The sequence below is a fragment of the Dromaius novaehollandiae genome, chromosome 11 (assembly GCF_036370855.1).
Source record: "Dromaius novaehollandiae isolate bDroNov1 chromosome 11, bDroNov1.hap1, whole genome shotgun sequence".
Lineage (NCBI taxonomy): Eukaryota > Metazoa > Chordata > Aves > Casuariiformes > Dromaiidae > Dromaius > Dromaius novaehollandiae.
The window spans coordinates 1,391,313-1,412,336 of NC_088108.1; positions in this window are offsets into that span (position 1 = coordinate 1,391,313).

Here is a 21,024-nt window from a genome sequence, read left to right on the forward strand (position 1 = left end):
ACAGCAGCCTCAGTGCCTCATAGCTTAGTGGCAGGCTCCTGGCTGCTGGCTGTGCTTGTGAGGTCACAGCAGTCTCAGTGCCTCCGAGGCCAGCTACAGGTTCATGGCTGCTGGCTGTGCTAGGGAGGTCACAGCAGCCTGAGTGCCTCCGAGGCCAGTGGCAGGCTCGTAGCTACTAACTGTGCTTGTGAGGTCACAGCAGCCTCCGTGACTCCCAGGCCAGTGGCTCATTCATGGCTGCTGGCTGTGCTTGTGAGGTCCCGGCAGTTTCAGTGCCGCATAGGCCAGTGGCAGGATCCTGTCTGCTAGCTGTGCTTGTGAAGTCACCGCAGCCTCAGTGCCTCTGAGGCCAGTGGCAGGCTCATGGCTTCTGACTGTGCTTGTGAGGTCACCGCAGCCTATGTGCCTCCTAGGCCAGTGGCAGGCTCATGGCTGCTGGCTGTGCTTCTGAGGTCACAGCAGCCTCAGTGCCTCCCAGGCCAGTGGCAGGCTCCTGGTTGCTGGCTGTACTTGGGAGGTCAGAGAAAACCCTGTGCCTCCAAGGCCAGTCGCAAGCAGGCTCCTGGGTGCTGGCTGTGCTTGTGAGGTCACAGCAGCCTCAGTGCCTCATAGGCCAGTGGCAGGCTCCTGGCTGCTGCCTGTGCTTGGGAGGTCACAGCAGCCTGAGAGACTCCAAGTTAACTCTACAGCGCACCCTGCTGGCTCTGCTTGGGAGGTTACCCGAACCTAAGTGCCTCCTAGGCCAGTGGCAGGCTCCTGGCTGCTGCCTGTGCTTGTGAGGTCACAGCAGCCTCAGTGCCTCTGAGGCCAGTGGCAGGCTCCTGGCTGCTGACTGTGTTTCTGAGGTCACAGCAATATCATTGCCTCCTAGGTCAGGGGGAGGCACCTGGCTGCTGGCTGTGCTTGGGAGGTCACAGCAGCCTCAGTGCCTCCTAGGCCAGTGGCAGGCTCCTGGCTGCTGGCTGTGCTTGTGAGATCACAGCAGACTCCATGCCTCCTAGGTCAGTGGCAGGTTCCTGGCTGCTGGCTGTGCTTGTGAGGTCACAGCAGCCTAAGTGTCTCCTCAGCTTGACGATAGAGCAAACCTGCTGGCCGTGCTTTGGAGGTCACAGCAGCCTCAGTGCCTTCTGGGTAACTCTGCAGCGCCCCCTGCTGGCTGTGCTTGGGAGGTCACAGTAGCCTCATTGCCTCCTAGGCCGGTGGCAGGCGTATGGCTGCTGGTTGTGCTTGGGAGGTCACAGCAGCCTAAGTACCTCCTAGGCCACTGGCAAGCTCCTGGCTGCTGGCTGTGCTTGGGAGGTCACAGCAGCCTCAGTGCCTCATAGGTTAGCGGCAAGCGCGCCTGCTGGCTGTGGTTGTGAGGTCACAGCAGCCTCAGTGCTTGCTAGGCTAGTGCCAGGCTCCTGACTGCTGGCTGTGCTTGTGAGGTCACAGCAAACTCAGTGCCTCTGAGGCCAGTGGCAGGCACCTGGCTGCTGGCTGTGCTTGTGAGGTCACAGCAGCCTCAGTGCCTTCTGGGTATCTCTGCAGTGCTTCCTGCTGGCTGTGCTTGTGAGATAACAGCAGCCTCAGTGCCTGCTAGTCCAGTGGCAGGCGCATGGCTGCTCGCTGTGCTTGGGAGGTCACAGCAGCCGTAGTACATCCTAGGCCAGTGGCAAGCTCCTGCATGCTGGCTGTGCTTGTGAGCTCACAGCAGCCTCAATGCCTCATAGGTTAGTGGCAAGCGCCCCTGCAGGCTATGCTTGTGAGATCACATCAACATCACGGCCTCCTAGGCCAGGGGCAGGCTCCAGGCTGATGCCTGTGCTTGGGAGGGCATAGCACCCTCGGTGCCTCCTAGGCCAGTGTCAGACTCATGGCTGCTGGCTGTGCTTGTGAGGTCACTGCAGCCCCAGGGCCTCTGAGGCCAGTGGCAGGTTCACGGCTGCTTGCTGTGCTTGTTAGGTCACAGCAGCCTCAGTGCCTCTTATTCCAGGGGCAGGCTCATGGCTGCTGGCTGTGCTTGTCAGGTCACAGCAGCCTCAGTGCCTCTTAGATTAGTGAAAATCGCCCCAGCTGGCTGTCCTTTTGAGGTCACAAACCTGGAGTGCCTCCTAGGGCAAGTGGCAGGCACATGGTTGCTGGCTGTGGTTGTGAGATCACAGCAGCGTCTGTGCCTCGGAAGCCAGTGACAGGCTCCTGGCTGCTGGCTGTGCTTGTGAGGTCACAGCAGCCTCAGTGCCTCTGTGGCCAGTGGCAGGCTCATGGCTGCCGGCTGTGCTTGTGAGGTCACAGCAGCTGGAATGCCTCCTAGTCCAGTTGCAGACTCATGGCTGTTGGCTGTGCTTCTGAGGTCACAGCAGCCTCAGTGCCTCCCAGGCCAGTGGCAGGCTCCTGGCTGCTGCCTGTGCTTGGGAGGTCACAGCAGCCTCAATGCCTCCTAAGTAACTCTACAGCGCCTCCTGCTGGCTGTGCTTGGGAGGTCACAGCAGCCTCAGTGCCTCCTAGGCCAGTGGCAGGCTCATGGCTGCTAGCTGTGCTTGGGAGGTCACAGCAGCCTGAATGCCTAGTAGGCCAGTAGCTCGGTCATGGCTGCCGGTTGTGCTTGTGAGGTCACAGCAGCCGCACTGCCTCATAGCCCAGTGGCAGGCTCATGGCTGCTGGCTGTGCTTGTGAGATCACAGCAGCCTCCATGCCTCCTAGGTCAGTGGCTCATTCATGGCTGGGAGCTGTGCTTGTGAGGTCATAGCAGCCCCAGTGCCTCCGAGGCCAGTGGCAGGCTCCTGGCTGCTGGCTGTGCTTGTGAGGTCACATCAGCCTCAGTGCCTCATAGCTTAGTGTTTAGCGCCCCCTGCTGGCTGTGCTTGTGAGATAACAGCAGCCTCAGTGCTTCTGTGGCCAGTGGCAGGCTCCTGGCTGCTGCCTGTGCTTGGGAGGTCACAGCAGCCTCAGTGATTCCTACGTTAGTCTACAGCGCCCACTGCTGGCTGTGCTTGTGAGGTCACAGCAGCCTGAAAGTCTCTGAGGTCAGTTGCATGCTCATGGCTGCTGGCTCTGCTTGTGAGGTGATAGCAGCCTTAGTGCCTCCTAGGCCAGTGGCAGGCACATGGCTGCCGGCTGTGCTTGTGAGGTCACAGCAGCCTCAATGCCTCCTAGGTAACACTACAGCGCCTCCTGCTGGCTGTGCTTGTGAGGTCACAGCAGCCTCAGTGCCTCCTAGGCCAGTGGCAGGCTCCTGGCTGCTAGCTGTGCTTGGGAGGTCACAGCAGCCTGAATGCCTAGTAGGCCAGTGGCTCGTTCATGGCTGCCGGTTGTGCTTGGGAGGTCACAGCAGCCTCACTGCCTCATAGTCCAGTGGCCGGCTCATGGCTGCTGGCTGTGCTTGTGAGGTCACCGCAGCCTCAATGCCTCCTAGCCCAGTGGCAGACTCCCTGCGGCTGGCTGTGCTTGTGAGATCACAGCAGCTTCCATGCCTCCTAGGTCAGTGGCTCATTCATGGCTGGGAGCTGTGCTTGTGAGGTCATAGCAGCCTCAGTGCTTCCGAGGCCAGTGGCAGGCTCCTGGCTGCTGGCTGTGCTTTGGAGGTCACAGCAGCCTCAGTGCCTCATAGCTTAGTGTTTGGCGCCCCCTGCTGGCTGTGCTTGTGAGATAACAGCAGCCTCAGTGCTTCTGTGGCCAGTGGCAGGCTCCTGGCTGCTGGCTGTGCTTGTGAGGTCACAGCAGCCTCAGTGCCTCCTAGGCCAGTGGCATGCTCATGGCTGCTGGTTGTGCTTGGGAGGTCACAGCAGCCTATGTTCTTCGTTAGTCTACAGCTCCCACTGCTGCCTCTGCTTGTGAGGTCACAGCTGCTTTAATGCCACCTAGGCCAGTAGCAGGTTCACGGCTGCTGGCTGTGCTTGTGAGGTCACAGCAGCCTCAGTGCCTCTTTTGCCAGGGGCAGGCTCATGGCTGCTGGCTGTGCTTGTGAGGTCACAGCAGCCTGAGTGCCTCTTAGGCCAGTGGCAGGTTCCTGGCTGCTGGCTTTGGCTGTGAGGTCACAGCAGCCTCAGTGCCTCTGAGGCCAGTGACAGGCTCATGGCTGCTGGCTGTGCTTGTCAGGTCACAGCAACGTCATTGCCTCTGAGGCCAGTGGAACGTTCACGGCTGCTGGCTGTTCTTGTGAGGTCACAGCAGCCTCAGTGCCTCTACTGCCAGGGGCAGGCTCCTCGCTACTGGCTGTGCTTGCGAGGTCACAGCAAACTCAGTGCCTCCAACGTCAGTGGCTGGCTCATGGCTTCTGGCTGTGCTTGTGAGGTCACAGCAGCCTCATTGACTCCGAGGCCAGTGGCAGGCTCATGGCTGCTGGCTGTGCTTGGGGGGTCACAGCAGCCTCAGTGCCTTCTGGGTAACTCTGCAGCACCCGTGCTGGCTGCTCTTGGGATGTCACCGCAGCCTCAGTGCCTCCTAGGCCAGTGGCAGGCTCCTGGCTGCTGGCTGTGCTTGTGAGGTCACAGCAGCCTCAGTGCCTCTGAGGCCAGTGGCAGCTTCATGGCTGCTAGCTGTGCTTGTGAGGTCACAGCAGCCTCAGTGACTCTATTGCCAGGGGCAGCCCCTGGCTGCTGGCTGTGCTTGTGAGGTCACAGCAGCCTCAGTGCCTCTGAGGCCAGTGGCAGGCTCATGGCTGCTGGCTGTGCTTGTGAGGTCACAGCAGCCTCAGTGCCTCCTAGTCCAGTGGCAGGCTCATGGCTGCTGGCTGTGCTTCTGAGGTCACAGCAGCCTCAGTGCCTCCTAGGCAGTGGCAGACTCGTTGCTGTTGGCTGTTTTTGGGAGGTCACAGCAGCCTCAGTGCCTCTGAGGCCAGTGGCAGGTTCACGGGTGCTGGCTGTGCTTGTGAGGTCACAGCAGCCTCAGTGCCTCTTTTGCCAGTGGCAGGCTCCTGGCTGCTGGCTGTGCTTGTGAGGTCACATCAGCCTCAGTGCCTCATAGGTTGGTGGCAAGCACCCCTGCTGGCTGTCCTTGTGAGATAACAGTAGCCTGAGTGCCTCGGAGGCCAGTCTCAGGCTCATGGTTGCTGCCTGTGCTTGTGAGGTCACAGCAGCCTCTGTGATTCGGAGGCCAGTGACAGGCTCCTGACTGCTGGCTGTGCTTGTGAGGTCACAGCAGCCTGAGATCATCTGCAGCCAGTGGCAGGCTCCTGGCTGCCGCCTGTGCTTGTGAGGTCACAGCAGCCTCAGTGCCTCATAGCTTAGTGGCAGGCTCCTGGCTGCTGGCTGTGCTTGTGAGGTCACAGCAGTCTCAGTGCCTCCGAGGCCAGCTACAGGTTCATGGCTGCTGGCTGTGCTAGGGAGGTCACAGCAGCCTGAGTGCCTCCGAGGCCAGTGGCAGGCTCGTAGCTACTAACTGTGCTTGTGAGGTCACAGCAGCCTCCGTGACTCCCAGGCCAGTGGCTCATTCATGGCTGCTGGCTGTGCTTGTGAGGTCCCGGCAGTTTCAGTGCCGCATAGGCCAGTGGCAGGATCCTGTCTGCTAGCTGTGCTTGTGAAGTCACCGCAGCCTCAGTGCCTCTGAGGCCAGTGGCAGGCTCATGGCTTCTGACTGTGCTTGTGAGGTCTCCGCAGCCTATGTGCCTCCTAGGCCAGTGGCAGGCTCATGGCTGCTGGCTGTGCTTCTGAGGTCACAGCAGCCTCAGTGCCTCCCAGGCCAGTGGCAGGCTCCTGGTTGCTGGCTGTACTTGTGAGGTCAGAGAAAACCCTGTGCCTCCAAGGCCAGTCGCAAGCAGGCTCCTGGGTGCTGGCTGTGCTTGTGAGGGCACAGCAGCCTCAGTGCCTCATAGGCCAGTGGCAGGCTCCTGGCTGCTGCCTGTGCTTGGGAGGTCACAGCAGCCTGAGAGACTCCAAGTTAACTCTACAGCGCACCCTGCTGGCTCTGCTTGGGAGGTTACCCGAACCTAAGTGCCTCCTAGGCCAGTGGCAGGCTCCTGGCTGCTGCCTGTGCTTGTGAGGTCACAGCAGCCTCAGTGCCTCTGAGGCCAGTGGCAGGCTCCTGGCTGCTGACTGTGTTTCTGAGGTCACAGCAATATCATTGCCTCCTAGGTCAGGGGGAGGCACCTGGCTGCTGGCTGTGCTTGGGAGGTCACAGCAGCCTCAGTGCCTCCTAGGCCAGTGGCAGGCTCATGGCTGCTTGCTATGCTTGTGAGGTCACAGCAGCCTCAGTGCCTCCCAGGCAGTGGCATGCTCATGGCTGCTGGCTGTGCTTGTGAGGTCACAGCAGCCTCAGTGCCTCCTAGGGCGGTGGCAGGCTCCTGGCTGCTGTCTGTGCTTGTGAGGTCACAGCTGCTTTAATGCCACCTAGGCCAGTAGCAGGTTCACGGCTGCTGGCTGTGCTTGTGAGGTCACAGCAGCCTCAGTGCCTCTTTTGCCAGGGGCAGGCTCCTGGCTGCTGGCTGTGCTTGTGAGGTCACAGCAGCCTCAGTGCCTCCTAGGCCAGTGGCATGCTCATGGCTGCTGGTTGTGCTTGGGAGGTCACAGCAGCCTATGTTCTTCGTTAGTCTACAGCTCCCACTGCTGCCTCCGCTTGTGAGGTCACAGCTGCTTTAATGCCACCTAGGCCAGTAGCAGGTTCACGGCTGCTGGCTGTGCTTGTGAGGTCACAGCAGCCTCAGTGCCTCTTTTGCCAGGGGCAGGCTCATGGCTGCTGGCTGTGCTTGTGAGGTCACAGCAGCCTGAGTGCCTCTTAGGCCAGTGGCAGGTTCCTGGCTGCTGGCTTTGGCTGTGAGGTCACAGCAGCCTCAGTGCCTCTGAGGCCAGTGGACTGCTCCTGGCTGCTGGCTGTGCTTGTGAGGTCACAGCAACGTCATTGCCTCTGAGGCCAGTGGCAGGTTCACGGCTGCTGGCTGTGCTTGTGAGGTCACAGCAGCCTCAGTGCCTCTACTGCCAGGGGCAGGCTCATGGCTGCTGGCTGTGCTTGTGAGGTCACAGCAGCCTGAGTGCCTCTTAGGCCAGTGGCAGGTTCCTGGCTGCTGGCTGTGCTTGTCAGGTCACAGCAACGTCATTGCCTCTGAGGCCAGTGGCTTGTTCACGGCTGCTGGCTGTTCTTGTGAGGTCACAGCAGCCTCAGTGCCTCTACTGCCAGGGGCAGGCTCCTCGCTACTGGCTGTGCTTGCGAGGTCACAGCAAACTCAGTGCCTCCAACGTCAGTGGCTGGCTCATGGCTTCTTGCTGTGCTTGTGAGGTCACAGCAGCCTCATTGACTCCGAGGCCAGTGGCAGGCTCATGGCTGCTGGCTGTGCTTGGGGGGTCACAGCAGCCTCAGTGCCTTCTGGGTAACTCTGCAGCACCCGTGCTGGCTGCTCTTGGGATGTCACCGCAGCCTCAGTGCCTCCTAGGCCAGTGGCAGGCTCCTGGCTGCTGGCTGTGCTTGTGAGGTCACAGCAGCCTCAGTGCCTCTGAGGCCAGTGGCAGCTTCATGGCTGCTAGCTGTGCTTGTGAGGTCACAGCAGCCTCAGTGACTCTATTGCCAGGGGCAGCCCCTGGCTGCTGGCTGTGCTTGTGAGGTCACAGCAGCCTCAGTGCCTCTGAGGCCAGTGGCAGGCTCATGGCTGCTGGCTGTGCTTGTGAGGTCACAGCAGCCTCAGTGCCTCCTAGTCCAGTGGCAGGCTCATGGCTGCTGGCTGTGCTTCTGAGGTCACAGCAGCCTCAGTGCCTCCTAGGCAGTGGCAGACTCGTTGCTGTTGGCTGTTTTTGGGAGGTCACAGCAGCCTCAGTGCCTCTGAGGCCAGTGGCAGGTTCACGGGTGCTGGCTGTGCTTGTGAGGTCACAGCAGCCTCAGTGCCTCTTTTGCCAGTGGCAGGCTCCTGGCTGCTGGCTGTGCTTGTGAGGTCACATCAGCCTCAGTGCCTCATAGGTTGGTGGCAAGCACCCCTGCTGGCTGTCCTTGTGAGATAACAGTAGCCTGAGTGCCTCGGAGGCCAGTCTCAGGCTCATGGTTGCTGCCTGTGCTTGTGAGGTCACAGCAGCCTCTGTGATTCGGAGGCCAGTGACAGGCTCCTGACTGCTGGCTGTGCTTGTGAGGTCACAGCAGCCTGAGATCATCTGCAGCCAGTGGCAGGCTCCTGGCTGCTGCCTGTGCTTGTGAGGTCACAGCAGCCTCAGTGCCTCATAGCTTAGTGGCAGGCTCCTGGCTGCTGGCTGTGCTTGTGAGGTCACAGCAGTCTCAGTGCCTCCGAGGCCAGCTACAGGTTCATGGCTGCTGGCTGTGCTAGGGAGGTCACAGCAGCCTGAGTGCCTCCGAGGCCAGTGGCAGGCTCGTAGCTACTAACTGTGCTTGTGAGGTCACAGCAGCCTCCGTGATTCCCAGGCCAGTGGCTCATTCATGGCTGCTGGCTGTGCTTGTGAGGTCCCGGCAGTTTCAGTGCCGCATAGGCCAGTGGCAGGATCCTGTCTGCTAGCTGTGCTTGTGAAGTCACCGCAGCCTCAGTGCCTCTGAGGCCAGTGGCAGGCTCATGGCTTCTGACTGTGCTTGTGAGGTCACCGCAGCCTATGTGCCTCCTAGGCCAGTGGCAGGCTCCTGGCTGCTGGCTGTGCTTCTGAGGTCACAGCAGCCTCAGTGCCTCCCAGGCCAGTGGCAGGCTCCTGGTTGCTGGCTGTACTTGTGAGGTCAGAGAAAACCCTGTGCCTCCAAGGCCAGTCGCAAGCAGGCTCCTGGGTGCTGGCTGTGCTTGTGAGGGCACAGCAGCCTCAGTGCCTCATAGGCCAGTGGCAGGCTCCTGGCTGCTGCCTGTGCTTGGGAGGTCACAGCAGCCTGAGAGACTCCAAGTTAACTCTACAGCGCACCCTGCTGGCTCTGCTTGGGAGGTTACCCGAACCTAAGTGCCTCCTAGGCCAGTGGCAGGCTCCTGGCTGCTGCCTGTGCTTGTGAGGTCACAGCAGCCTCAGTGCCTCTGAGGCCAGTGGCAGGCTCCTGGCTGCTGACTGTGTTTCTGAGGTCACAGCAATATCATTGCCTCCTAGGTCAGGGGGAGGCACCTGGCTGCTGGCTGTGCTTGGGAGGTCACAGCAGCCTCAGTGCCTCCTAGGCCAGTGGCAGGCTCCTGGCTGCTGGCTGTGCTTGTGAGATCACAGCAGACTCCATGCCTCCTAGGTCAGTGGCAGGTTCCTGGCTGCTGGCTGTGCTTGTGAGGTCACAGCAGCCTAAGTGTCTCCTCAGCTTGACGATAGAGCAAACCTGCTGGCTGTGCTTTGGAGGTCACAGCAGCCTCAGTGCCTTCTGGGTAACTCTGCAGCGCCCCCTGCTGGCTGTGCTTGGGAGGTCACAGTAGCCTCATTGCCTCCTAGGCCGGTGGCAGGCGTATGGCTGCTGGTTGTGCTTGGGAGGTCACAGCAGCCTCAGTGCCTCATAGGTTAGCGGCAAGCGCGCCTGCTGGCTGTGGTTGTGAGGTCACAGCAGCCTCAGTGCTTGCTAGGCTAGTGCCAGGCTCCTGACTGCTGGCTGTGATTGTGAGGTCACAGCAAACTCAGTGCCTCTGAGGCCAGTGGCAGGCACCTGGCTGCTGGCTGTGCTTGTGAGGTCACAGCAGCCTCAGTGCCTTCTGGGTATCTCTGCAGTGCTTCCTGCTGGCTGTGCTTGTGAGATAACAGCAGCCTCAGTGCCTGCTAGTCCAGTGGCAGGCGCATGGCTGCTCGCTGTGCTTGGGAGGTCACAGCAGCCGTAGTACATCCTAGGCCAGTGGCAAGCTCCTGCATGCTGGCTGTGCTTGTGAGCTCACAGCAGCCTCAATGCCTCATAGGTTAGTGGCAAGCGCCCCTGCAGGCTATGCTTGTGAGATCACATCAACATCACGGCCTCCTAGGCCAGGGGCAGGCTCCAGGCTGATGCCTGTGCTTGGGAGGGCATAGCACCCTCGGTGCCTCCTAGGCCAGTGTCAGACTCATGGCTGCTGGCTGTGCTTGTGAGGTCACTGCAGCCCCAGGGCCTCTGAGGCCAGTGGCAGGTTCACGGCTGCTTGCTGTGCTTGTTAGGTCACAGCAGCCTCAGTGCCTCTTATTCCAGGGGCAGGCTCATGGCTGCTGGCTGTGCTTGTCAGGTCACAGCAGCCTCAGTGCCTCTTAGATTAGTGAAAATCGCCCCAGCTGGCTGTCCTTTTGAGGTCACAAACCTGGAGTGCCTCCTAGGGCAAGTGGCAGGCACATGGTTGCTGGCTGTCGTTGTGAGATCAAAGCAGCGTCTGTGCCTCGGAAGCCAGTGACAGGCTCCTGGCTGCTGGCTGTGCTTGTGAGGTCACAGCAGCCTCAGTGCCTCTGTGGCCAGTGGCAGGCTCATGGCTGCCGGCTGTGCTTGTGAGGTCACAGCAGCTGGAATGCCTCCTAGTCCAGTTGCAGACTCATGGCTGTTGGCTGTGCTTCTGAGGTCACAGCAGCCTCAGTGCCTCCCAGGCCAGTGGCAGGCTCCTGGCTGCTGCCTGTGCTTGGGAGGTCACAGCAGCCTCAATGCCTCCTAAGTAACTCTACAGCGCCTCCTGCTGGCTGTGCTTGGGAGGTCACAGCAGCCTCAGTGCCTCCTAGGCCAGTGGCAGGCTCATGGCTGCTAGCTGTGCTTGGGAGGTCACAGCAGCCTGAATGCCTAGTAGGCCAGTAGCTCGGTCATGGCTGCCGGTTGTGCTTGTGAGGTCACAGCAGCCGCACTGCCTCATAGCCCAGTGGCAGGCTCATGGCTGCTGGCTGTGCTTGTGAGATCACAGCAGCCTCCATGCCTCCTAGGTCAGTGGCTCATTCATGGCTGGGAGCTGTGCTTGTGAGGTCATAGCAGCCCCAGTGCCTCCGAGGCCAGTGGCAGGCTCCTGGCTGCTGGCTGTGCTTGTGAGGTCACATCAGCCTCAGTGCCTCATAGCTTAGTGTTTAGCGCCCCCTGCTGGCTGTGCTTGTGAGATAACAGCAGCCTCAGTGCTTCTGTGGCCAGTGGCAGGCTCCTGGCTGCTGCCTGTGCTTGGGAGGTCACAGCAGCCTCAGTGATTCCTACGTTAGTCTACAGCGCCCACTGCTGGCTGTGCTTGTGAGGTCACAGCAGCCTGAAAGTCTCCGAGGTCAGTTGCATGCTCATGGCTGCTGGCTCTGCTTGTGAGGTGATAGCAGCCTTAGTGCCTCCTAGGCCAGTGGCAGGCACATGGCTGCCGGCTGTGCTTGTGAGGTCACAGCAGCCTCAATGCCTCCTAGGTAACACTACAGCGCCTCCTGCTGGCTGTGCTTGTGAGGTCACAGCAGCCTCAGTGCCTCCGAGGTCAGTGGCCAGCAAATGGCTGCTGGCTGTGCTTGTGAGGTGTCAGCAATCTCAGTGCCTCCTAGACCAGTAGAAGGCTCACGGCTCCTGGCTGTGCTTGTGAGGTCACAGCAGCCTGAATGCCTAGTAGGCCAGTGGCTCGTTCATGGCTGCCGGCTGTGCTTGTGAGGTCACAGCAGCCTCAGTGCCTCATAGGTAACTCAACAGCGCTCCCTGCTGGCTGTCCTTCTGAGGTGACCGCAGCCTCAATGCCTCCTAGGCCAGTGGCAGGCTCCTGGCTGCTAGCTGTGCTTGGGAGGTCACAGCAGCCTGGGTGCCTCCTAGGCCAGTGTCAGACTCACGGCGGCTGGCTGTGCTTTTGAGGTCACAGCAGCCTCAGTGCCTCCGAGGCCAGTGGCAGGCTCATGGCTGCTGGCTGTGCTTGTGAGGTCACAGCAGCCTGAATGCCTCATAGCTTATTGTTTAGCGCCCCCTGCTGGTTGTGCTTCTGAGGTCACAGCAGCCTCAGTGCCTCCGAGGCCAGTGGCAGGCTCCTGGCTGCTGGCTGTGCTTGTGAGGTCACAGCAGCCTGAATGCCTCCTAGACCAGTTGCAGACTCATGGCTGTTGGCTGTGCTTGGGAGGTCACAGCAGCCTCAGTGCCTCTTTTGCCAGTGGCAGGTTCACAGCTGCTGGCTGTGCCTGTGAGATAACAGCAGCCTCAGTGCCTCTTTTGCCAGGGGCAGGCTCATGGCTGCTGGCTGTGCTTGTGAGGTCACAGCAGCCTCAGTGCCTCCCAGGCCAGTGGCAGGTTCACGGCTGCTGGCTGTGCTTGTGAGGTCACAGCAGCCTCAGTGCCTCCTAGGTCAGGGGCCGGCGAATGGCTGCTGGCTGTGCTAGTGGGGTGTCAGCAACCTCATTGCCTCCGAGGCCAGTGGCAGGCTCATGGCTCCTGGCTGAGCTTGTGAGGTCGCAGCAGCCGCAGTGCCTCCGAGGGCAGTCGCGTGCTCATGCCTGCTGGCTGTGCTTCTGAGGTCACAGCAGCCTAAGTGCCTCCGAGACCAGTGGCAGGCTCCTGGCTGCTGCCTGTGCTTGTGAGTTCACAGCAGCCTCTGTGCCTCATATCTTAGTGTTTAGCGCCCCCTGCTGGTTGTGCTTGTCAGATAACAGCAGCCTCAGTGCCTCTGAGGCCAGTGGTAAGCTCATGGCTGCTGGCTGAGCTTCTGAGGTCACAGCAGCCTCAGTGCCTCCGAGGCCAGTGGCAGGCTCATGGCTGCTGGCTGTGCTTGTGAGGTCACAGCAGCCTCAGTGCCTCATAGCTTAGTGTTTAGCGCCCCCTGCTGGCTGTGCTTCTGAGGACACAGCTGCCTGAGTGCCTCCCAGGCCAGTGGCAGGCTCCTGGCTGCTGCCTGTGCTTGTGAGGTCACAGCAGCCGGAATGCCTCCTAGGCCAGTATCAGACTCATGGCTGCTGGCTGTGCTTGTGAGGCCACAGCAGCCTGAAACTCTCCAAGGTCAGTTGCATGCTCATGGCTGCTGGCTGTGCTTGTGAGGTCACAGGAGCCTCAGTGCCTCCTAGGCCACTGGCAGGCACATGGCTGCCGGCTGTGCTTGTGAGGTCACAGCAGCCTCAGTGCCTCAGAGGTAATTCTACAGCGCACCCTGCAGGCTGTGCTTGTGAGGTCACAGCAACTGGAATGCCTCCTAGGCCAGTGGCAGGCTCCTGTCTGCTGGCTGTGCTTGTGAGGTCACAGCAGCCTCAGTGCCGCCTAGGCCAGCGTCAGACTCATGGCTGCTGGCTGTGCTTGTGAGGTCACTGCAGCCCCAGTGCCTCGGAGGCCAGTGGCAAGTTCACAGCTGCTGGCTGTGCTTGTGAGGTCACAGCAGCTGGAATGCCTCCTAGGCCAGTTGCATGCTCATGGCTGCTGGCTGTGCTTGGGAGGTCACAGCAGCCTCAGTGCCTCCTAGGCCAGTGGCAGGCTCCTGGATGCTGGCTGTGCTTGTGAGGTCGCAGCAGCCTAAGTGCCTGCTCGCCTGGAGGAAAGCTCATACCTGCTGGCTGTGCTTTGGAGGTCACAGCAGCCTCAGTGCCTCCGAGGCCAGTGGCAGGCTCCTGCATGCTGGCTGTGCTTCTGAGGTCACAGCAGCCGGAATGCCTAGTAGGCCAGTGGCTCGTTCATGGCTGCTGGCTGTGTCTGTGAGGTCACAGCAGCCCCAGGGCATCATAGGTTTGTGGAAAGCGCACCTGCTGGCTGTCCTTCTGAGGTCACCGCAGCCTCAATGCCTCATAGGCCAGTGGCAGGCTCATGGCTGGGGGCTGTGCTTGTGAGATCACATCAGCCTCCATGCCTCCTAGGCCAGTGGCCGGCTGCTGGCTGCTGGCTGTGCTTGTGAGGTTACAGCAGCATCAGTGCCTCCGAGGTCAGTTGCATGCTCCTGGCTGCTGCCTGTGTTTGGGAGGTCACAGCAGCCTCAGTGACTCCTATGTTAGTCTACACCGCCCACTGCTGCCTGTGCTTGGGAGGTCACAGCAGCCTGAGATCATCTGCGGCCAGTGGCAGGCTCATGGCTGCCGGCTGTGCTTGTGAGGTCACAGCAGCTTCAGTGCATCCGAGGTCAGTGGCCGGAGAATGGCTGCTGGCTGTGCTTGTGGGGCCACAGCAGCCTCAGTGCCTCCCAGGCCAGTGGCAGGCTCCTGGTTGCTGGCTGTGCTTGTCAGGTCACAGCAAACTCAGTGCCTCTGAGGTCAGTGTCATGCCAATGGCTGCTGGATGTGTTTGGGAGGTCAAAGCAGCCTCAGTGCCTCTGAGGCCAGTGGCAGGCTCATGGCGGCCGACTGTGCTTGTTAGGTCAGAGCAGTCTCAGTGCCTCATAGGCCAGTGGCAGGCTCCTGGCTGCTGGCTGTGCTTGTGAGGTCACAGCAGCCTCAGTGCATCCGAGGTCAGTGGCCGGAGAATGGCTGCTGGCTGTGCTTGTGAGGCCACAGCAGCCTCAGTGCCTCCTCGGCTAGAGGAAAGGTCATACGTGCTGGCTGTGCTTGTGAGGTCACAGCAGCCCAACTACCTCCTAGGCCACTTGCAAGCTTCTTCCTGCTGGCTGTGCTTGTGAGGTCACAGCAGCCTCAGTGCCTCCTAGGCCAGTGACAGGCTCCTGGCTGCTGGTTGTGATTGTGAGGTCACAGCAGCCTCAGTGCCTCCGAGGTCAGTGGCCGGAGAATGGCTGCTGGCTGTGCTTCTGAGGTCACAGCAGCCTCAGTGCCTCTGAGGCCAGTGACAGGCTCATGGCTGCTGGCTGTGCTTGTGAGGTCACAGCAGCCTCCGTGCCTCCTAGGCCAGTGGCAGGCTCATGGCTGCTGGCTGTGCTTTTGAGGTCACAGCAGCCTAAGTACCTGCTAGGGCACATGCAAGCTTCTTCCTGCTGTCTGTGCCTCGGAGGTCACAGCAGCCTCAGTGCCTCCTAGGCCAGTGACAGGCTCCCGGCTGCTGGTTGTGCTTGTGAGGTCACAGCAGCCTCAGTGCCTCCGAGGTCAGTGGCCGGAGAATGGCTGCTGGCTGTGCTTGTGAGATAACAGCAGCCTCAGTGCCTCCCAGGCCAGTGGCAGGCTCATGGCTGCTGGCTGTGCTTGTGAGGTCACAGCAGCCTGAATGCCTCCTAGGCCAGTTGCAGACTCATGGCTGTTGGCTGTGCTTGTGAGGACACAGCAGCCTCAGTGCCTCCCAGGCCTGTGGCAGGTCCACGGCTGCTGGCTGTGCTTGTGAGGTCACAGCAGCCTGACTGCCTCCTAGGCCAGGGGCAGGTTCCTGGTTGCTGGCTGTGCTTGTGAAGTCACTGCAAACCCAGTGCCTGCGAGGTCAGTGGCATGCTCATGGCTGCTGGCTGTGCTTGGGAGGTCACAGCAGCCTCAGTGCCTCTGAGGCCAGTGGCAGGCTCCTGGCTGCTTGCTGTGCTTGTGAGGTCACAGCAGCCTCAGTGCCTCTGAGGCTAGTGGCTTGCTCATGGCGGCTGGCTGTGCTTGTGAGGTCACAGCAGCCTCAGTGCCTCCGAGGCCAGTGGCAGGCTCCTGGCTGCTGCCTGCTCTTGTGAGGTCACCGCAGCCTCAGTGCCTCATAGGTTAGTGGCAATCGCCCCACCTGGCTGTCCTTGTGAGGTCACAGCAGCCTCAGTGCCTCCTAGGGCCAGTGGCAGGCTCATGGCTGCTGGCTGTGCTTGTGAGGTCGCAGCAGCCTAAGTGCCTTCTAGGGCAGTTGCATGCTCATGCCTGCTGGCTGTGCTTGTGAAGTCACAGCAGCCTCAGCGCGCCCTAGACCAGTGGCAGGCTCCTGGATGCTGGCTGTGCTTGTGAGGTCACAGCAGCCTCAGTGCCTCCGAGGCCAGTGGCAGTCTCATGGCTGCTGGCTGAGCTTGTGAGGTCGCAGCAGCCTCAGTGCCTCCGAGGTCAGTCGCAGGCTCATGCCTGCTGGCTGTGCTTGTGAGGTCACAGCAGCCTCAGTGCCTCTGTGGCCAGTGGCAGGCTCCTGGATGCTGGCTGTGCTTGTGAGGTCACAGCAGCCTCAGTGCCTCCGAGGTCAGTGGCCAGCAAATGGCTGCTGGCTGTGCTTGTGAGGTGTCAGCAAACTCAGTGCCTCCTAGACCAGTAGAAGGCTCCTGGCTCCTGGCTGTGCTTGTGAGGTCACAGCAGCCTCAGTGTCTCCTACGCCAGTTGCATGCTCATGGCTGCTGGCTGTGCTTGGGAGGTCACAGCAGCCTGAATGCCTAGTAGGTCAGTGGCTCGTTCATGGCTGCTGGCTGTGCTTGTGAGGTCACAGCAGCCCCAGGGCATCATAGGTTAGTGGAAAGCGCACCTGCTGGCTGTCCTTCTGAGATCACCGCAGCCTCAATGCCTCATAGGCCAGTGGCAGACTCATGGCTGCTGGCTGTGCTTGTGAGGTCACAGCAGCCTCCATGCCTCCTAGGTCAGTGGCTCATTCATGGCTGCCAGCTGTGCTTGTGAGGTCACAGCAGCCTCAGTGCCTCCGAGGCCAGTGGCAGGCTCCTGGCTGCTGCCTGTGCTTGTGAGATCACAGCAGCCTCCATGCCTCCTAGGTCAGGGGCTCATTCATGGCTGGGGGCTGTGCTTGTGAGGTCCTAGCAGCCTCAGTGCCTCCTAGGCCAGTGCCAGGCTCATGGCTGCTGGCTGTTTTTGGGAGGTCACAGCAGCCTCAGTGCCTCTGAGGCCAGTGGCAGGCGCATGGCTGCTGCCTGTGCTTGGGAGGTCACAGCCTCCTAAGTACCTCCTAGGCCACTGGCAAGCTCCTGCCTGCTGGCTGTGCTTGGGAGGTCACAGCAGCCTCAGTGCCTCCTAGGCCAGTGGCCGGCTCCTGGCTGCTGCCTGTGCTTGTGAGGTCACTGCAGCACCAGTGCCTCTGAGTCCAGTGGCAGGTTCATGGCTGCTGGCTGTGCTTGGGAGGTCACAGCAGCCTCAGTGACTCCTATGTTAGTCTACAGCGCCCACTGCTGCCTGTGCTTGTGAGGTCACAGCAGCCTCAGTGCCTCCAAGGCCAGTGGCAGACTCCTGGCTGCTGGCTGTGCTTGTGAGGTCACAGCAGCCTCAGTGCCTCTGAGGCCAGTGGCCTGCTCATGGCAGCTGGCTGTACTTGTGAGGTCACAGGAGCGTGACTGCCTCCTAGGTAAGTCTACAGCACCCGTGCTGGCTGTGCTTGTGAGGTCACAGCAGCCTAAGTGCAACCCAGGCTAGTGGCAGGCTCCTGGCTGCTGGCTGTGCTTGGGAGGTCACAGCAGCCTCAGTGCCTCCGAGGCCAGTGGCAGGCTCCTGGCTGCTGGCTGTTCTTGTGAGGTCACCGCAGCCTCAGTGCCTCATCGGTTAGTGGCAATCGCCCCACCTGGCTGTCCTTGTGAGGTCACAGCAGCCTCAGTGCCTCCGAGGACAGTGTCAGGCTCATGGCTGCTGGCTGTGCTTGTGAGGTCGCAGCAGCCCCAGGGCATCATAGGTTAGTGGAAAGCGCACCTGCTGGCTGTCCTTCTGAGGTCACCGCAGCCTCAATGCCTCATAGGCCAGTGGCAGGCTCATGGCTGCTGGCTGTGCTTGTGAGGTCACAGCAGCCTCCATGCCTCCTAGGTCAGTGGCTTATTCATGGCTGCCAGCTGTGCTTGTGAGGTCATAACAGCCTCAGTGCCTCCTAGGCCAGTGCCAGGCTCATGGCTGCTGGCTGTGCTTGTGAGGTCACAGCAGCCTCACTGCCTCCGAGGCCAGTGGCAGACTCCTGGCTGCTGCCTGTGCTTGTGAGGTCACAGCAGCCTCAGTGCCTCCGAGGTCAGTGGCATGCTCATGGCTGCTGGCTGTTTTTGGGAGGTCACAGCAGCCTCAGTGCCTCTGAGGCCAGTGGCAGGCTAATGGCTACTGCCTGTGCTTGGGAGGTCACATCAGCCTGGGTGCCTTCTGGGTAACTCTGCAGCGCCCCCTGCTGGCTGTGCTTGTGTGGTCACAGCCTCCTAAGTACCTCCTAGGCCACTGGCAAGCTCCTGCCTGCTGGCTGTGCTTGTGAGGTCACAGCAGCCTCAGTGCCTCCGAGGCCAGTGGCAGGCTCCTGGCTGCTGGTTGTGCTTGTGAGGTCACAGCAGCCTCAGTGCCTCCAAGGCCAGTTGCAGACTCCTGGCTGCTGGCTGTGCTTGTGAGGTCACCGCAGCCTCAGGGCCTCATAGGTTAGTGGCAATCGCCCCACCTGCCTGTGCTTGTGAGGTCACAGCAGCCTCAGTGCCTCCTAGGGCCAGTGGCAGGCTCATGACTGCTGGCTGTGCTTGTGAGGTCACAGCAGCCTCCGTGCCTCCGAGGCCAGTGGCAGGCTCATGGCTGCTGGCTGTTTTTGGGAGGTCACAGCAGCCTCAGTGCCTCTGAGGCCAGTGGCAGGCTCATGGCTGCTGGCTGTCCTTGGGAGGTCACAGCAGCCTGGGTGCCTTCTGGGTAACTCTGCAGCGCCCCCTGCTGGCTGCGCTTGTGAGGTCACAGTAACCTCAGTGCCTCCTAGGCCAGTTGCAGGCGCATGGCTGCTGGCTGTGCTTGTGAGGTCACAGCCTCCTACGTACCTCCTAGGCCACTGGCAAGCTCCTGCCTGCTGGCTGTGCTTGGGAGGTCACAGCAGCCTCAGTGCCTCCTAGGCCAGTGGCAGGCTCCTGGCTGCTGGCTGTGCTTGTGAGTTCACCGCAGCCTCAGTGCCTCATAGGTTAGTGGCAATCGCCCCACCTGGCTGTCCTTGTGAGGTCACAGGAGCCTCAGTGCCTCCTAGGCCAGTGGCAGGCTCATGACTGCTGGCTGTGCTTGGGAGGTACAGGAGCCTCAGTGCCTCCTAGGGCAGTTGCAAGCTCATGCCTGCTGGCTCTGCTTGTGAGGTGTCAGCAACCTCAGTGCCTCCTAGGCCAGTGGCAGACTCATGGCTGGGGGCTGTGCTTGTGAGGTCGCAGCAGCCTCAGTGCCTCCTAGGGCAGTTGCATGCTCAGGCCTCCTGGTTGTGCTTGTGAGGTCATAGCAGCCTCAGTGCCTCCTAGGCCAGTGGCAGGCTCCTGGCTGCTGCCTGTGCTTGGGAGGTCACAGCAGTCTCAGTGCCTCCGAGGCCAGTGGCAGGCTCCTGGCTGCTGGCTGTGCTTGTGAGGTCACAGCAGCCTCAGTGCCTCCTAGGCCAGTGGCAGGCTCCTGGCAGCAGCCTGTGCTTGTGAGGTCACAGCTGCCTCAGTGCCTCATAGGTTAGTGTTTAGCGCTCCCTGCTGGCTGTGCTTGTGAGATAACAGCAGCCTCAGTGCCTCTGTGACCAGTGGCAGGCTCATGGCTGCTGGCTGTGCTTGTGAGGTCACAGCTGCTGGAATGCCTCCTAGGCCAGTTGCAGACTCATGGCTGTTGGCTGTGCTTGTGAGGTCGCAGCAGCCTCAGTCCCTCATAGGGCAGTTGCATGCTCATGCCTGCTGGCTGTGCTTGTGAGGTCATAGCAGCCTCAGTGCCTCCCAGGCCAGTGGCAGGCTCCTGGCTGCTGGATGTGCTTGGGAGGTCACAGCAGCCTCAGTGATTCCTACGTTAGTCTACAGCGTCCACTGCTGGCTGTGCTTGTGAGGTCACAGCAGCCTGAAAGTCTCCGAGCTCAGTTGCATGCTCATGGCTGCTGGCTCTGCTTCTGAGGTGATAGCAGCCTCAGTGCCTCCCAGGCCACTGGCAGGCACATGGCTGCCGGCTGTGCTTGTGAGGTCACAGCAGCCTCAGTGCCTCATAGGTAACTCTACAGCGCCCCCTGCTGGCTGTGCTTGGGAGGTCACAGCAGCCTCAGTGCCTCCTAGGCCAGTGGCAGGCTCCTGGCTGCTAGCTGTGCTTTGGAGGTCAGAGCAGCCTGGGTGCCTCCTAGGCCAGTGGCAGACTCATGGCTGCTGGCTGTGCTTGTGAGGTCACTGCAGCCTCAGTGCCTCTAAGGCCAGTGGCAGGCTCATGGCTTCTGGCTGTGCTTGGGAGGTCAGAGCAGACTCAGTGCCTCCGAGGCCAGTGGCAGGCTCATGGCTCCTGGCTGACCTTGTGAGGTCGCAGCAGCCTCAGTGCCTCCTAGGGCAGTTGCATGCTTATGCCTGCTGGCTGTGCTTGGGAGGTCGCAGTAGCCTCAGTGCCTCCTAGGCCAGTGGCAGACACCTGGATGCTAGCTGTGCTTGTGAGGTCACAGCAGCCTAGAGTGCCTGCTCGGCTGGAGGAAAGCTCATACCTGCTGGCTGTGCTTTGGAGGTCACAGCAGCCTCAGTGCCTCCGAGGCCAGTGGCAGGCTCCTGCATGCTGGCTGTGCTTCTGAGGTCACAGCAGCCTGAATCCCTAGTAGGCCAGTGGCTCGTTCATGGCTGCTGGCTGTGCCTGTGAGGTCACAGCAGCCCCAGGGCATCATAGGTTTGTGGAAAGCGCACCTGCTGGCTGTGCTTGTGAGGTCACCGCAGCCTCCATGCCTCTGAGGCCAGTGGCAGGCTCAAGGCTGGGGGCTGTGCTTGTGAGATCACAGCAGCCTCCATGCCTCCTAGGCCAGTGGCCGGCTGCTGGCTGCTGGCTGTGCTTGTGAGGTCACTGCAGCCCCAGTGCCTCTGAGGCCAGTTGCAGGTTCACGGCTGCTGGCTGTGCTTGTGAGGTCACAGCAGCCTCAGTGCCTCTTTTGCCAAGGGCAGGCTCCTGGCTGCTGGCTGTGCTTGTGAGGTCACAGCAGCCTCAGTGACTCCTACGTTAGTCTACAGCGCCCACTGCTGCCTGTGCTTGTGAGGTCACAGCAGCCTCAGTGCCTCCAAGGCCAGTGGCAGACTCCTGGCTGCTGGCTGTGCTTGGGAGGTCACAGCAGCCTCACTGCCTCTGAGGCCAGTGGCCTGCTCATGGCGGCTGGCTGTGCTTGTGAGGTCACAGCAGGCTGACTGCCTCCTAGGTAAATCTACAACACCCCGTGCTGGCTGTCCTTGTGAGGTCACAGCAGCCTAAGTGCCTCCCAGGCCAGTGGCAGGCTCCTGGCTGCTGGCTGTGCTTGTGAGGTCACAGCAGCCTCAGTGCCTCCTAGGCCAGTGGCAGGCTCCTGGCTGCTGGCTGTGCTTGTGAGGTCACCGCAGCCTCAGTGCCTCATAGGTTAGTGGCAATCGCCCCACCTGGCTGTCCTTGTGAGGTCACAGGAGCCTCAGTACCTCCTAGGGCAGTTGCATGCTCATGCCTGCTGGCTGTGCTTGTGAGGTGTCAGCAACCTCAGTGCCTCCGAGGCCAGTGGCAGACTCATGGCTGCTGGCTGTGCTTGTGAGGTCGCAGCAGCCTCAGTGCCTCCTAGGGCAGTTGCATG